Source organism: Ostrea edulis, chromosome 2 (assembly GCF_947568905.1).
Source record: "Ostrea edulis chromosome 2, xbOstEdul1.1, whole genome shotgun sequence".
Classification (NCBI taxonomy): Eukaryota; Metazoa; Mollusca; class Bivalvia; order Ostreida; family Ostreidae; genus Ostrea; species Ostrea edulis.
In genome coordinates this window covers 46,092,818-46,108,172 of record NC_079165.1, presented here as the reverse complement: position 1 = coordinate 46,108,172, position 15,355 = coordinate 46,092,818, and the positions used below count along the sequence as shown (strand labels likewise).

Below are 15,355 nucleotides of genomic sequence, written 5' to 3'. Positions count from 1 at the left end.
AAGCTATATTAAAGTATACTGGATTACCTTAACGTCATGTTTGTCCTTTGTAAATAGGAGTGTTCATTATGTCCCTACCGCATTCTGTCCCTACCGTTTGTAAAGAATGAAGAATTGACAAATCACATCAGTGAATGCAGTAATGGACTTTTATTCTAACAATTCAATTTTATGATAAACAGGATGACTTCAGCTTCTCCATCGTCAACTTCCCTTATCTATGTAGCAATATCCTTTATCACCTGCATATGGTGTTTATGTCTTTCACCTGATTCTGTACGTAAGAGCTTGTTCTGCGTAGGATCAGTTTTTAAATCGACGCAGGCTACTAACAAACAATTTGATGTTACACGGGTTTCAACGGTCTCGATTAAAGTCAACATTTCACAAATTATATAGCTGCTATATCGATCTAACTTGCCAATACAATCTGTCATTGGGCCTAATGCTGTGTGACGTATTTCATACCAAGTGTTAGATCGTTTTTTTACACAATGATTTTGTCTACCGATCACGCCGTTTATTTGATCAAAATATGGTGCTCTTGACGGATGTGACCGATTGAATGGGGATGCTTACTCCTCCTAGACACCTGATCCTACCTCTAGTATGTCCAGGGGTCCGTGTTTGCCCAACTCTTAATTTTGTATTCTTATAGGAGTTGTGAGATTGATCACTGTTCGTTCTATTCACCTTTTCATTCTACCATTACTGTGATTTCAATATCGCGACGTCCAAGAATTTGAGAAGATATCTCAAGAGCAGCAACTATTAGCGACGAAATTGGTTTTGAAATGGACTCAAAGTGGAGCTCACAGTGAACGTTATGAGGCAGAAGCTGAATTTTGAGTCACTCCGGATCCCGGAGACCTTCAGGCTGGATTTCCAGAAGAAATAAGTGAAAGTGACAATGATGTCTCTCAAAATACATGTACGAGAGTATCTCTGAGTAATAATAATTCAAAGATAGTAGAAGGTTAACTGTACAGGAAACTCACAAGACCATTATCCGTCTTCGCACCAGTTAGGGTTTCTTTTATGTTGAACTATGGACCTTTTGAACAGTACAAGAAAAACCAATATATTAATAGACACAATTTATGATGTCAGAAAGATATTTTATACCCATATAAGAATACGAAATTTAAAAATCGTTGGTTTTATCCTATATTTTATGCAAAACAAATTCACACTCATCTTACAAGAAATTAAAAAGCTGATCGTGTTATACCTGCGTCAAACTACGTTCAATTTAACAATATTCTTCGTCAGAAATAACATGCTTTTTATATTGGAAAGCTATTAGTGCTTAGCACTGTTCTAAATTGTTCGTGACATTATTCCTCCTCCCCGTGAGCAGAGACGGTAGATCAAAATCTAATATGCTTTCAATATATCACATAATCAATACGCACAGTCCCTTGCTAATCATACCGAAAACAATTCTCAACACGGAGCAACGCGCTCCAACCTGAAACTGACGGTTGCTGTTGACCGTTATTTACTTTCCCTGAGGAGACTTCCGCTTGACCATTGCTTACTCTCCCTGTGGAGAATCTCACTAACTATTGATGTTGACCGTTATCCATGCTCTCTGTGGAGAATCCTACTAACTATTGCTGTTGACCGTTATTCATGCTCCCCGTGGAGACTCCAAAATTCGGCGGAAAGTGAGATTTGACTGGTATTTCTTTGGAGAAGGTTTATTTTGATAACAGTGCATCCTATAATCGACCCTGGTATTGTGGACTTTTGTAGAACTAGTATGTGAGCTTAGAGGTGTTCATTTACTACAATAGGCAATTTGACAAATTGGTAAGTACATGTATGACGAAGGTCACATGATCTTGTTTTTCTAAAAGTTACAAGGTTACAAGGTCTCTGTTTTTCTAATTATTCTGTGCGTTCACATTCATGGAAATTCTACACTTTCGAGTTAGAGACAGTCATTTATTAATAAAAAGAAAGGTAGAGATTACTTAAATTTGTTGGGAAACTCATTAAACTTGCTAATGCCATTTCTCCATTCCTTTTGTTGACTGATTACCTTCAATCTTTTGCGTCATCTGCGTAGTGGTTTGTTTAGTTTTATTTCGTGCATTTCAAAAAAAAAACAACAACAACATCAGCATTGATCCATAGCAATTTTCTTTTTACTTTATTTCCAATTATATTTCACTCAAAATTTCATCTGAAAAATTCCATAAATTTGATACTAGACTTATTGCTCCCTTGGGTTATTTCTGTAAAACTGATAAAGAATTCATAATGCAATATAGTTTCCAAACTCCCGTTACTCTGACTCTACTGTGAGTGCTCCAAGATATGTTGTGTTGTCTTCCTGTTTGTATTCATTTGGTCATAACTCGTATAAATGTAGGAACAATCGGAGTAGTCAAGGAAATAGTTCCTTAATATAATCAAACGTTGCGTTCCTACATATACCAAACACGATTTATAGCTTGTATCACATTAATTCTTATTCAATACGCTATACATTAACATTTGCTCAATACAATGTTAGAAATGCTAAAATGTACAAAGAACGGTAACAAAAAGAAGTTCCGAAGTACCAGTGTACTCGGTTAGATTCTAGATGAATAGCACTGGAGAACGGCAACAAAAAGAGGTTCCGAAGTACCAGTGTACTCGGTTAGATTCTAGATGAATAGCACTGGAAAACGGTAACAAAAAGAAGTTCCGAAGTACCAGTGTACTCGGTTAGATTCTAGATGAATAGCACTGGAGAACGGCAACAAAAAGAGGTTCCGAAGTACCAGTGTACTCGGTTAGATTCTAGATGAATAGCACTGGAAAACGGTAACAAAAAGAAGTTCCGAAGTACCAGTGTACTCGGTTAGATTCTAGATGAATAGCACTGGAAAACGGTAACAAAAAGAGGTTCCGAAGTACCAGTGTACTCGGTTAGATTCTAGATGAATAGCACTGGAAAACGGTAACAAAAAGAAGTTCCGAAGTACCAGTGTACTCGGTTAGATTCTAGATGAATAGCACTGGAGAACGGTAACAAAAAGAGGTTCCGAAGTACCAGTGTACTCGGTTAGATTCAAGATGAATAGCACTGGAGAACGGTAACAAAAAGAGGTTCCGAAGTACCAGTGTACTCGGTTAGATTCTAGATGAATAGCACTGGAAAACGGTAACAAAAAGAAGTTCCGAAGTACCAGTGTACTCGGTTAGATTCTAGATGAATAGCACTGGAGAACGGTAACAAAAAGAGGTTCCGAAGTACCAGTGTACTCGGTTAGATTCTAGATGAATAGCACTGGAGAACGTAAGGGGAAGACGGGCTGAAGAGAATTTACAGGGGTTCTTTTGTTGTTGCAATTTTGAGGGTTTCATCTTCCTAAATTCTTATTTAAAATTAAGGTTGCCACTCCTCCTATTCTACTAGATAAAAGTACATTTCTCGAAGGTACCAATTGAATGACGTGTTGAATATTCTGGGGTTCTTATTCACCCCAAAAGAAGACAGCGATCGTTTGATCGTGCTTAACTCTGAATATTTTAATGACTTGGGTCTGAGACAGGAATTCCAACCAATAGCTCTTCCGTTCATAAAATATTTGCTACCCAGCAACTCTACGTAACATATCAAATATTAACAGTCTTCCATCATCCTCTGGTATTGAATGTTATGATATCAAATGAGTTTCTATATGTATTTTTCCCGATGATGTATTGGCTTAAGACAGATACATCTATATTGTATGAGATAAACGAAATGCGTGCAACAGTGCAACAATAGTGCTTCGAAAGGGAGAAAAATCCATAATGAAATAAAGTTACATAACACTTGAGTGTGTGTTGTCGGCTTTCCTCCAACTCGTGTAACTGTTAATTCTTTAAAGCAATATTCACAAAAAGCACAGACCTTGTCTCTTGTAAAATAGTAGACAACGAACATGAGATGGAAAGAAAACACTAAATAACTAGAGAGCAAAAGCTATGAGACTTGCTTCTCCCAATACAGTTCCTAAACAGACAATATTAATATGGATCACAGTGAAAGAACACAATCGTATATGAAATCCATTCCAGAAATACATTTTTCTCTTAGATTTTTGTAATTGCAAGATGGAGTACTCCAGGTACAAAGGCATGTGCTATTAACGTTCGATAAAATGTTTTCCCTTTAGAAATTAACGAACATGATAAATCTAACAACAACAATAACACCATTTTATCTTAGTAACGAACGCAATAAATGAAAATAGAATCGAATAATGTTCAAGTATCATACATAAACCAGTACATTTGTACATTGTTTATTACAATACAAGTCAATGATAAACCAATATACAGTCAATATCTCCTTTGGAGGTCAGTATAGTGAAATATGAGCCCGGGGACCTGGTGGTAGAGGTGGTCTGATCTAACCGAGGCTCGGGACGTCTAAGGCTGAGGAGTGGTACTATTCGTCTGTTACGACACGTTTGGTCGCCTCGGCACATTCAGTTCAGACGACCGAACGTGCCGTAACATACGTCTTCTGTGAATACATGGTGATGATGTCATCTCCGGTGTCCGAGTTCCAAGTCCGAAATACAGTGTATACCCTCAATACATTAACGTCCAGTTCATTTGTTTCACCGGGGTAGAATTTCAGTACAATTCTGTATTAATTTGGGTATTGCTGCACATTTTAGTTTATCTTTTAGAAACTAGGTGTGAATTCTAAATAGTTTCCACTTCGTTTTTTCTTTCTTTCTGTGATTACCAGATAACTGAAAAATTGTTGAGTGTGGCGGAAAACATCAACATCTTTCTGTGATTGCTTCTTTGATTTGCTGTCTCTATTGTCAGTGAACATCAACATCTTTCTGTGATTGCTTCTTTGATTTGCTGTCTCTATTGTCAGTGAACATCAACATCTTTCTGTGATTGCTTCTTTGATTTGCTGTCTCTATTGTCAGTGAACATCAACATCTTTCTGTGATTGCTTCTTTGATTTGCTGTCTCTATTGTCAGTGATCCAGCATTTAACAATCTGACATTTATAATTTTAGAAATCCTTTGATGCGCTCGTATGGTTCACTAAGTAAACATCTAACAAATGTTATAGGGTAAAAATAAAATTGTCCAAATTTGGACCATACAACTTTAAATGCATATCAGATAACGGCCCTCCTCTTTGCCGGCCGTAATGAAGGTCGCAAACATTGCAGAAATTTCGACATCTTTTCTCATCATTTTAAGATATTTTCTCGTAATAAAGAGAAAATTACGAGCATTGTCCCCCATTGATACTCATCGGCTTTCATCATCATCTGTATGTACATGTATTAACCTCTGTTGGCAATATCCATATCCTTTCTTCACAAAGTAGATCTAACTAAGCCTTACTGGTACAGTGTTTGATTTTGTCTCTGCCTTTTTCACAACTACTGTAAGACTTTCAGCATTTTTATACCACTTTAAGGTATTCAATGTATAATGACCATATTTCATATCTAATAAATGGATGGTGGCATTTTTGTAACCATGGTATCATTTTGAAGGGTTCATCAAATAAAAATAATCCACTATTGTAATTTTCAAAATTTTGTTTACTGCTTGATTTATTTCACTTAGAATTTAACATTGAAGTATATGGGAAAAGCATGTTTTATTACAATATTTTAAAAAGAAATTATATTTCCATACAAATCTCTTGGTAGAAAGTTACATACACTTTCTCTTAATGAAAATATGAAATAAAATTAATCATTGACCACACACATTTTTAGAAAATTAGATTTTTCTTATTTTTACAAAGGGCAGACAACTCTTCCAAAAAGTCTTAAGTGCAAAAAGGTCACTTTCTAATCATTTACCAGTCATGTGAATTTCATCTGCTTTACTTTCATTATTATTTAACAATAAACATTTTATGTTGATTTAAATCCTTCAAAATTGTTCATTATCCTTTCATTATACATGGAATACCTTAAAGCCATGCAACGTTTCTCAATAATACATAATTTTTCGTGACATTTCACGTAAAATTTACTTGCATTCTATCTCATTTCTACCCCAAATCTTGGGTGTATGTTTAAAAGTTAGCATATTGTGATAGTTTCTGGTTATTGCAATAAAAAATGTAAAGTCAGCTCTTGTGTATAAATTTAGCTTTAGAACTACCCGGTATCGAACCCGGGACCTATATTACTACAGTACAAAACTTAAACCCATTCCGGAAATCATACAGGAATTCTTTACATCAAGGAGATGAAACTATAATTTCATAGAAAATGTCAGATACGTCGTGTATGCCCTTTATAAAGCGTGGGATATTACTTTGGGTCACTCTGTCTGTCACTTTCATTTCCTGATGAAATTTCAAATGTTGTTTGTGCTTTAGAAATGAAACTCATGCGCGTTTCTTTTCTAGTGAAATTCAAATGTATGAAGAAGTGAAGATAATGAACAGTGATCAAATCTCATTTAAATCCTATACAAATCTCATTTAAATCCTATAAAGAATACAAGATTAAGAGAAATGTGATTTCTTTCGTTTGAGGAACGAATTAGACAGAAATCAATTTCTACTTGGTAATTATAATGAATGGATTATTCCGGATATTTCAAGTTTTCAATTCGAATACCTGTATAGGTATGTTCAGTCCAAGCTCCGGTCAGCTCAGTATATTCCGTTACGCTACAACTCCATTATTCGTAGGGGAAAGTAGTACCGGAGAATTTGACGCTGTACGGAGTTTGTGTTCAGTCATGCGGTTCAATAGAACCGGTTTTAATCGAGTAACGATGTAAAATCAGTTTAGGACGACACGTAGAGCAGACAACACGTTTATATTTTATACTATTACTAATTTGTATTTACATTTATGTAATCATAGTACGTTGTATTGTTACAACATTAAATGCTGCTGTGTGTCGTTGCTAGTCCATTTAGTGTGTATGGCACGCCAAATTCACAAAAATGAGCTAAACATAGTTTCACAGTTGATAAACTAGGTTTATCGACTGTAAACTATAGTTTACGGACCGTAAACTATAGTTAACGACGTTAATCTATATTTCACATCTGTAAACCATAGTTAATCTGATAAATACGGTTTCACGATTGTAAACTACGGTTTACAAGTCTAAACTATTATTAACGAATGTAAATGATAGTTTACGGTTTGTAAGATATAGTTTATAGTCATTTAATGCGCCGAATTCACAAAAAAGTGATAAACACAGTTTTGTAAGATATAGTATATAGTCATTTAATGCGCCGAATTCACAAAAAAGTGATAAACACAGTTTTGTTTAATATAGTTTATGAGTAAAAATGGCAGTTAGCTATAGTTTACGATCAAAAACTATAATTAACGAATGTTAAACATAGTTTATCTGATAAATATAGTATCACAATTTGTGAAACTAGGATTAACAATTGTGAACTATAGTTAACTAATGTAAATTATAGTTTACAAATGTGAATCTGTATTTATCAGCAAAATCTATTGTTAACGTTTATTTAAAGACAGATAAATTTGGATTAGCATTTGTAAACTATAGTTTACAACCGTTAAATATAGTTTTACGGATGAAAACTATAGTTAACGAATCGTTAACTATAGTTTACAGTCGATAAACCTAGTTTATCAACTGTGAAACTATGTTTAGCTCATTTTTGTGAATTTGGCGTGCCATAAGTGTGTTATGTTGTTTTTATTACTGATCTTGTATCAGAAATGAATGGGTTTTAAAGGAGAAGGGCAACCACAGAACTCTGGACATACCAGGAGTGGGATCAGGTGTCTAAGAGGAGTGGTATATATAAGAATGTAATAGGATAGTGTTATAGTGGGATCAGGTGTCTAAGAGGAGTGGTATATATAAGAATGTAATAGGATAGTGTTATTCATTTCAGTTCAAATATAGCAAAGGTGTATAAAACGTTTCGATTAATTTTCTCTAAACCACGTATTAAATGTGTAACAAAAGATAATCTGGGTAATTCTCTCTATAGAATACACAACTTCACACTTATCATTGGGTGTTTCTAAATATATACAGATGGACTTTCAGAACACAAAACCTGTTTTTTCTAAATATAAAGAAATGAGGATTTTTTTCAAACTTATTGCAAAATTTCCCCACCATACACTGTACATCGACCTGATGTGTAACTGTGTTACTCGTGCTAATTTTTTACACGGTGTGATTAGCATTGCACGAAATATTCCAAAAGCAATGAAAAGGTAAAAACTAGTTGTCATGAAACAACTCTGTTGTCGATGGCAAATGTACCTACAACTGAAAACATTATGAAGTTAAACAAAGCCGCGTTTACCTGTTTAAGCAATTTGCGAAATCCGGTACTTAGTATATTGTAAGCAGACGTCATTCAGCGGGAAGTAGCTTGACATTTTAACGTTCACCCTTGCACGATAGGGTCCATAAATGACTAAGATCTAGTCGACCTCTTGTGACAACACAACGTCAACGCACTTGCAGAATATATTTACGGTTGCCGCGACGACGGCGAGGCAAACAATTGCCCGCCATGCATGGCTGATGGTAGGCAATTCACCATAGAACAGTTTCTCGAATATTGAAACATCATTGGGTTCACTGCAGAAGGCCTTCTAAAGGTTTACAATTTAAACCCAATTATCGACGTTACAGACTCCAAAATTAGACGGTTCTCGTTTTTGACGATTCAAGATTCAACGCCAGTAATGGGGACGGCAGAATACGAGTTTGCCGACGTATGTGTGAACGATACGTGCAGACCAACGCGTGCTTGAACAAGACTGTCAGTCAATGGAACATCACGTACGTGCTGTAATAAACGCTAATGGTGGAAATACCCGGTATGGTGTTTCTGCCCACGCCCCCGCATTTGCAACCTCTCGGAGAATAGCAATTTAAATTGATGGATATAAGACTTTCTTTATCAAAAATTGTTTACGGTGGCTGGTTTAGGACAGGTGGAAGAGATATATTTTACAAATTCGTTACCTTGAAATAAAATTCGTTCCCACAAAATAAGCGGAAGCAAGCTAGGCAAGTGCAATTAAGTTTCGGAAGTCACCTAGACATCTACTATGGTTGATGATCGAAATAAGCCACTATAAGGTACATAATGGCATGGAAAAGGAAGGGAAATTATTTCTTTATTTTTTTCCTTTAAAAGGAAAAGGGGTAGGACATCTGAAATACCACCAGAGAAATTGCATGTTCAAAATAGCATGCATATATTCTTTATTTTGCTACTTCTAATAATCTTGAAAATCTTTTCTTTGTTCTACTTGGACCACCATGTGATTACTTATACACATTTTCAAGTGAGGGAGTATAACGATCTTTCAATATGCCGACGTTTCTATCAAGGTCCCTTATAATTCAATTTTCCCAATTAGATACAGCCGAAAGCATGCCGAAATCAAAACACGAAACTTATACGAGTATGACTGTTTGTTTAAATGAAGGAAAACATCGAAATAGAAAATTATACAATATCTGTAGCTTTCGATGCTGTATGATCCACTGATATTCCAATCTCGGCACATCAACCTCGTGCCTCGATATACTTTATCTATGGATTGTCCTTTAATATTTGTATAATAATGATCCATAGCGGTGACCTTAGAATGAATTTTAGATTCCTGCAGTTGTTTTATCAATATGAAGACTATTTTGGGAGCTGATTATGTAGAATACCTTAAGGACATACGCGACATTTCTGATATTTTCTCTAAAATTATATTTTTTCATCTCCTCAATAAGAGGAGTTCTTGTATATAGGTTTTTAACTATTATATTGTAATGATATTACAAAACCTTGTATATATCTGGCCTTGGTAGCTCAGTTTTCTCTCTCCATTACTACAGTAATACGTAAGAGATAATTCTACATTTTACTTACAACAACCAGGAACTGTCAACATACGCTAACTCTATGCTAACTTTAAAACAGACATGGTAACATACCCCAAGAGTTTTGTAAAAACGAGTGAATTATACGTGAAATTTCACAAAAAATATGTATTATTGAGAAACGCTGCATATGTCCTTAAAGCAACGTTAATGGAGTCCATTTAATTTTTCAGTTATTTGGTTTTGTAAATCGTCTACACACATTGAATATAACATCAAATTTTAAATTTCCTATAACGAATGCCTACCGCGGAGACACGCTGTGCATCTAACTGAAATCTCAAGATTATTATTTCGATTGGAATATTGTGAATACTACACTTTCATGATGTAATAATGCCATTATAAATCTCCTATATGGCAGATTTTCAGTTAATAGAATATTTGAAGTAACTGAGCTCTATCACGTGAACAGGATAAGAAGCTTTCACGTGGACAGCTCTTTCTCTTATGGCGCTAAACAGAATTAAGGAACGTGGTAACAGGAGAGTGTATTCCATTAGTCCCGTAAGATGGTGAGCACGGGATCTAGAGACTACATCTTCTATTAAGCTCGTTATACATTTCTTCAGTTTGATTAATTTAATTTAAAGGTGAGTCTCGCGAGATGTTATGATCTCTCTTGATTAAGACATGGTTATCATTAGAGTTTATTCAATAAGTCCCAATTTCGTCGCAAGGATTATACATGTACATGTATATGGTTTTAGCATTTTATGACAATATCAATTCAATCAAGATGTTTAAAATTGCGTTAAAAAATATAATAAAATTGTTAAGAATCATAAAATTGGAAGACACAAAAAATTCTAGGATCAACTATCTAATTTGAAAATATCGTTATTAGTAATATTTCGCGCAAATTCTATTCATATTTCGTTCCCAGATGACCCCGTCGTTTTATTCGTGTTGACGAGGCTTGAATAACAATAGAGGGCTACAGCCGCTGTGATACACACAAATTGCTGATCTGCAGGCAAATGTTCTAGTAGAAAATTAAACAGGGGATTGATATAGTTGAGGAGATGAGACAATTCTCTGTTAAATACATAGTTTTCAATGGGTCAATGAATTGCCAATGTATCCAAACTGGAAATAATTTTTCATTCTAAATATATGCAAAAAAATGAACAAATTCAAGGAAGTTCATAAAACCTGACAATTTTGATATGTTTTAAGCTTCAGCAATTTTTACAAGAAACTTTCAGTAATTCTCTTATTAGATAGAAGAATGAAATTGCTGGATAATATATGTAAGCCCCTATCTTTGCTCCTCACGAAAATATCAACAGCTGTGAAGGAGAAACTTCAAACGTACTGTGCGACTACATATTCCAGAAGTGGTGTAAATCAAATGTGGATTCTAAAGAACTTTTAGTAAACTTGAAATCACAAAACTTTTCTCAAATCAACAACATCAAAACGTATGACTTTTCAACACTTTACACGACCATTCATCATGATAAATCAAAGACTAGACTTTTTGACATCATAGACAGTTGTTTCTTCAACAAAAATGGAAAACGCAGATATTCCTATCTAGCGATCAGTCATCCAAAAATTACTTTATTAAATGCCACTCCGATTCCACGCACAAGTACTCTGAAGTTGAAATAAAAATTATGCTGGAGTTCCTCATTGACAATATCTTCGTGGTCTTTGGTGATCAGGTCTTCCAACAGTCTGTTGGAATTCCCATGGACACGAATTGTGCTCCTTTGTTAGCTATGTTTTTCATATTACTATGAAGCAGACTTTATTTTTAAAAAACTTCTACATGAGAAGAAAACATCTCATGCTGTGGCCTTCAATTCGACATCTAAATATATCGACGACGTATTATCTATTAACAATAATAATTTTCATTCATATGTCAATTCAAAATATTCCAGTGAACTGGAAATAAAAGACATCACAAAGTCGTCCACTTCTGCTTCATACTTGGATATTTTATTGAAAGTAGATATTAACGGCAAACTAACAACTCAACTTTATGACAAACGGGATTATTTCAACTTCTCCATCGTCAACTTCCCATATTTAAGTAACAATATTCCATTATCACCTGCATATGCTGTTTATATCTCTCAACTGATTCGATACGCAAGAGCTTCTTCTGCGTATTGTCAGTTTTTAAATCGAAGCAGGCTACTGACAAACAAGTTGATGGTACAGAGATTCCAACAGTCTCGTTTAAAGTCAGCATTTCGCAAATTCTATGGACGTTATAACGATCTAGTTTGCCAATACAACCTATCATTGGATCAAATGCTGTCTGGCGTGTTTCATGCCGATTATTAAGCTGGTTTTTTACACTGATTTTGACTACGGATAACTCCGTTTACCTGATCAAGATATAGGACTCACGGCGGGTGTGACCGGTCGACAGGGGATGCTTATTCCCCCTAAGTACCTAATCCCACCTCGGGTATATCCAGGGGTCCGTGTTTGCCCAACTCTCTATTTTATATTGCTTATAGGAGTATGGGATTGATCTCTGTTCGTTATCTTCACCTTTCATATGAATCTACTAAAAGCATAGTTGAGTATGTCATACTGCTCTCTGATGATGTTATAACCTTATACAAGCCATCTCAACAATACGAGAGGAAGATAAATGAAAGACCAAAAGTATCGGAGGAGTCTATCGCTCTACTGGTCCTAATTCAAATACCCAGTAGTATAAGGAAAATGCACATTTCTTTTGGGCACTATGAAATTATGTTAGAAAGACAACATCCAATCAAGAAAACGAATACATTCACAAAGGCGAGCTATGTAAACCGCAATACAATATACAAGCATTTTGAAGTAATTTCATGAGTACTGTATACAAGAAATATTCGCCCCGTTTTATTTTCGACCCCTTTCTCCTCATTGTCTGTGGGCTAATTTAAGACTGGGCGAAACTGTTTTTCTCTTATCTCTCTTTTAACAACTATGGGCGAATTTAAAACGTGGCGAAACGATAGAAGATCAAAGATAGCCCTATATACAGTATGATTTTATGAAAAAGTAACATACATGATACGGTAATCAAATATCAGTAGTAAAAGAAATTTGAAATGTGAATTTGTAATTTTTGGTGGGTAAATTTTATAGCATAATCGATAGAACTTTAAGTGTAAATTAGGAGCAACAAATTCTATGTGACAGACATTCCCTGTGATTCATTAGACGCACACGACATTTATGACACAGTATATGCAATACATGTATCAGAGTTTCCATTGAGTTAACATTTTGTATTGAGAAGGAAGGTACCTACTGTCTTCTATCATAATTCTCTTCTGTCCACTATGGCTTCTATCTGAGCGTTTTATAACAGACAGAACATGATGTTATGCAATCGGTATCCCCGAGGTGGTCCTTATAAATGTTGTCCCATAATAGATTCTTTATCTATGAAAATGTGCAGTGAGTATTCTGACTGTCCTTTGAGTGGATATATGATTCCTGTTCATCACTGGATTCTATCGTTGATTCTGTAGGTGCAGGTCCCTTGTGATAAAACACACTAGGGTGTGAAAATGACATTGAAATAAAGTACCCGGGGAGGATTCTAATGCAAACGATATTTTAATATTTTGTGCAAAACATTTTCTTGGTGTGAAATGATAGCCACTATTTTCTGTCAATGTGTCGATACTTCATAAAGTGTATTTGGCAAAAAAATCGAATTTTTGTCGAATTTTAAGTAATAACCATTACTTCTAGTCTGGTACCGGTTTGTCTCTCTTGCGAATTGTCTTTCTATTCAGCGGGGTCCACAATAGAAAATACTGTAAATCTTTCTGGTTTTCATTAAAATCCGAAAAGAATCTTTCGCAAATTGTGCATATCACAATCACTCTAATTTTTCCAAACAATTCTTACATTCTGAGCGCTTTCAACTTCAAAGTAAGTCTTAAAAATGTGTTCTAGCAAGTCTTGTGCAATGACTTATCATGAATGACTTGGGACCATTCGTGACAAAAGCACTGGACGCGCACGCACGCGCGCGCACACACACACACACACACACACACACACACACACACACACACTTTTGGAATTAATGCTACTAAATCTATATCTAACTTATCAAACTGAGCACTTCTAGATATCCCCAATGACCTTGAAATGAATTACATTATAATTCATCATATTTATCGACAACGCAGACGACAGTTTCGTTGTGTTTTTCACGCTCATTGCTGAGGGCAATCATGAAGTAAAGTTACATAAAATTAGAGCTTTGATGCCGTCACGGGGGTGTTATATGGCGATTTCCATTTCATCAATAGAGAACAAATTGTGCTTCATGTGACGACTTAATTATGGACTTTGTGTACCAGCCTCTAAAATGGATTCCCAAGAGGGTCATTACGATCCTGATGTCCATTTTGATTGAAATGGCTATGAATTGAGCGTACTTTGTTTCCCTGTATTTTGTCATGATGTCATTGGTATTATATTTAAAAAGTCTACCGCTTAAAATCCATCTATTCATTTATCATGGTTAAAAGAATGAAAATTGTAGCTGTTTCTTTGATTCCGCAGAAGCACACAGAAGACAGTCTGATAATTTTAATAACATTTGAGCCAAACCTTACATTAATCAAAAATGAATTATTATACATGTATTTGAATATCACATTGATTTAGTTCAGACAATGTTAATCATTATTAACTTGCATGCATACAAAGTACAGATATGATTGGTTGATTTGATAGAATTCCTCCATCACGAAGTGTGACTAAAACAGCTGAACAGACCGAACACTTGAAAAATGTCGACTTACAGAGACAATCTTACCCAGCTGTATCGACATGCTTGTGAAATCGCCTTAACCTTCTTAACTAAAGCAGGAAATTGAAAAATCTATCGATATTGTGCCTGTAGCATTAAAAGCACGATTAATTACCATCCATCTCAGATAGAGGTTTCTCCTATATTTTCTGAAAATTGTGTTGGTGCTCTTGTTGATAACATAATCTTATTTCTCTGAGGCCAATGGAAAGACGTACAGATTTTATAGAAATATAACATGTGAAAGTCCAAGATAACAAGCAAAATCGGAAAGACACTATTTTGAAATGTCCAAAAAAAAAAAAATCAAAAAGATTAGAATTTTCAAAGTTTTTCTAACTGTACATTCTCCTATGCCCATATCCAAACATTTTAAAGTTTATATACCTAATATCATTATTTCTTTTCTTTAAAAGGATCATCAAAAAATATTTTAACAGATCCAAAACGTTATTTATACTAGTATACAATGTACATGACAGCTGAAAATCATTCCCAAACGCCCTTTTAATGTTTCAGATTGTAAATTTTCCTGTAAATCATTCCACAAAATTATATCTTATATATATTTACCTAAACTGGGACTGAATTGACTTTTGTCAAGTTTAGAATGTGTCTGTGTAACTGTCTGTATGGACTTCTGTTAAGTTTAGGATGTGTCTGTGT

The 15,355-nt window shown here is 34.9% G+C and overlaps 1 protein-coding gene across 2 annotated transcripts in view; it reads left to right on the top strand.

Moving 5' to 3' along the window:
- The first annotated feature begins 1,450 nt into the window (after nt 1–1,450).
- Nucleotides 1,451–15,355, top strand: part of LOC130051701 (ankyrin repeat domain-containing protein 33B-like) — a 37,647-nt gene continuing 23,742 nt past the window's right edge. For both annotated transcript variants that reach the window (XM_056154194.1, XM_056154193.1), the window contains exon 1: nt 1,451–1,815. The gene's annotated coding sequence lies outside the window, so the exon portion shown is untranslated. The remainder of the gene's footprint in view (nt 1,816–15,355) is intronic.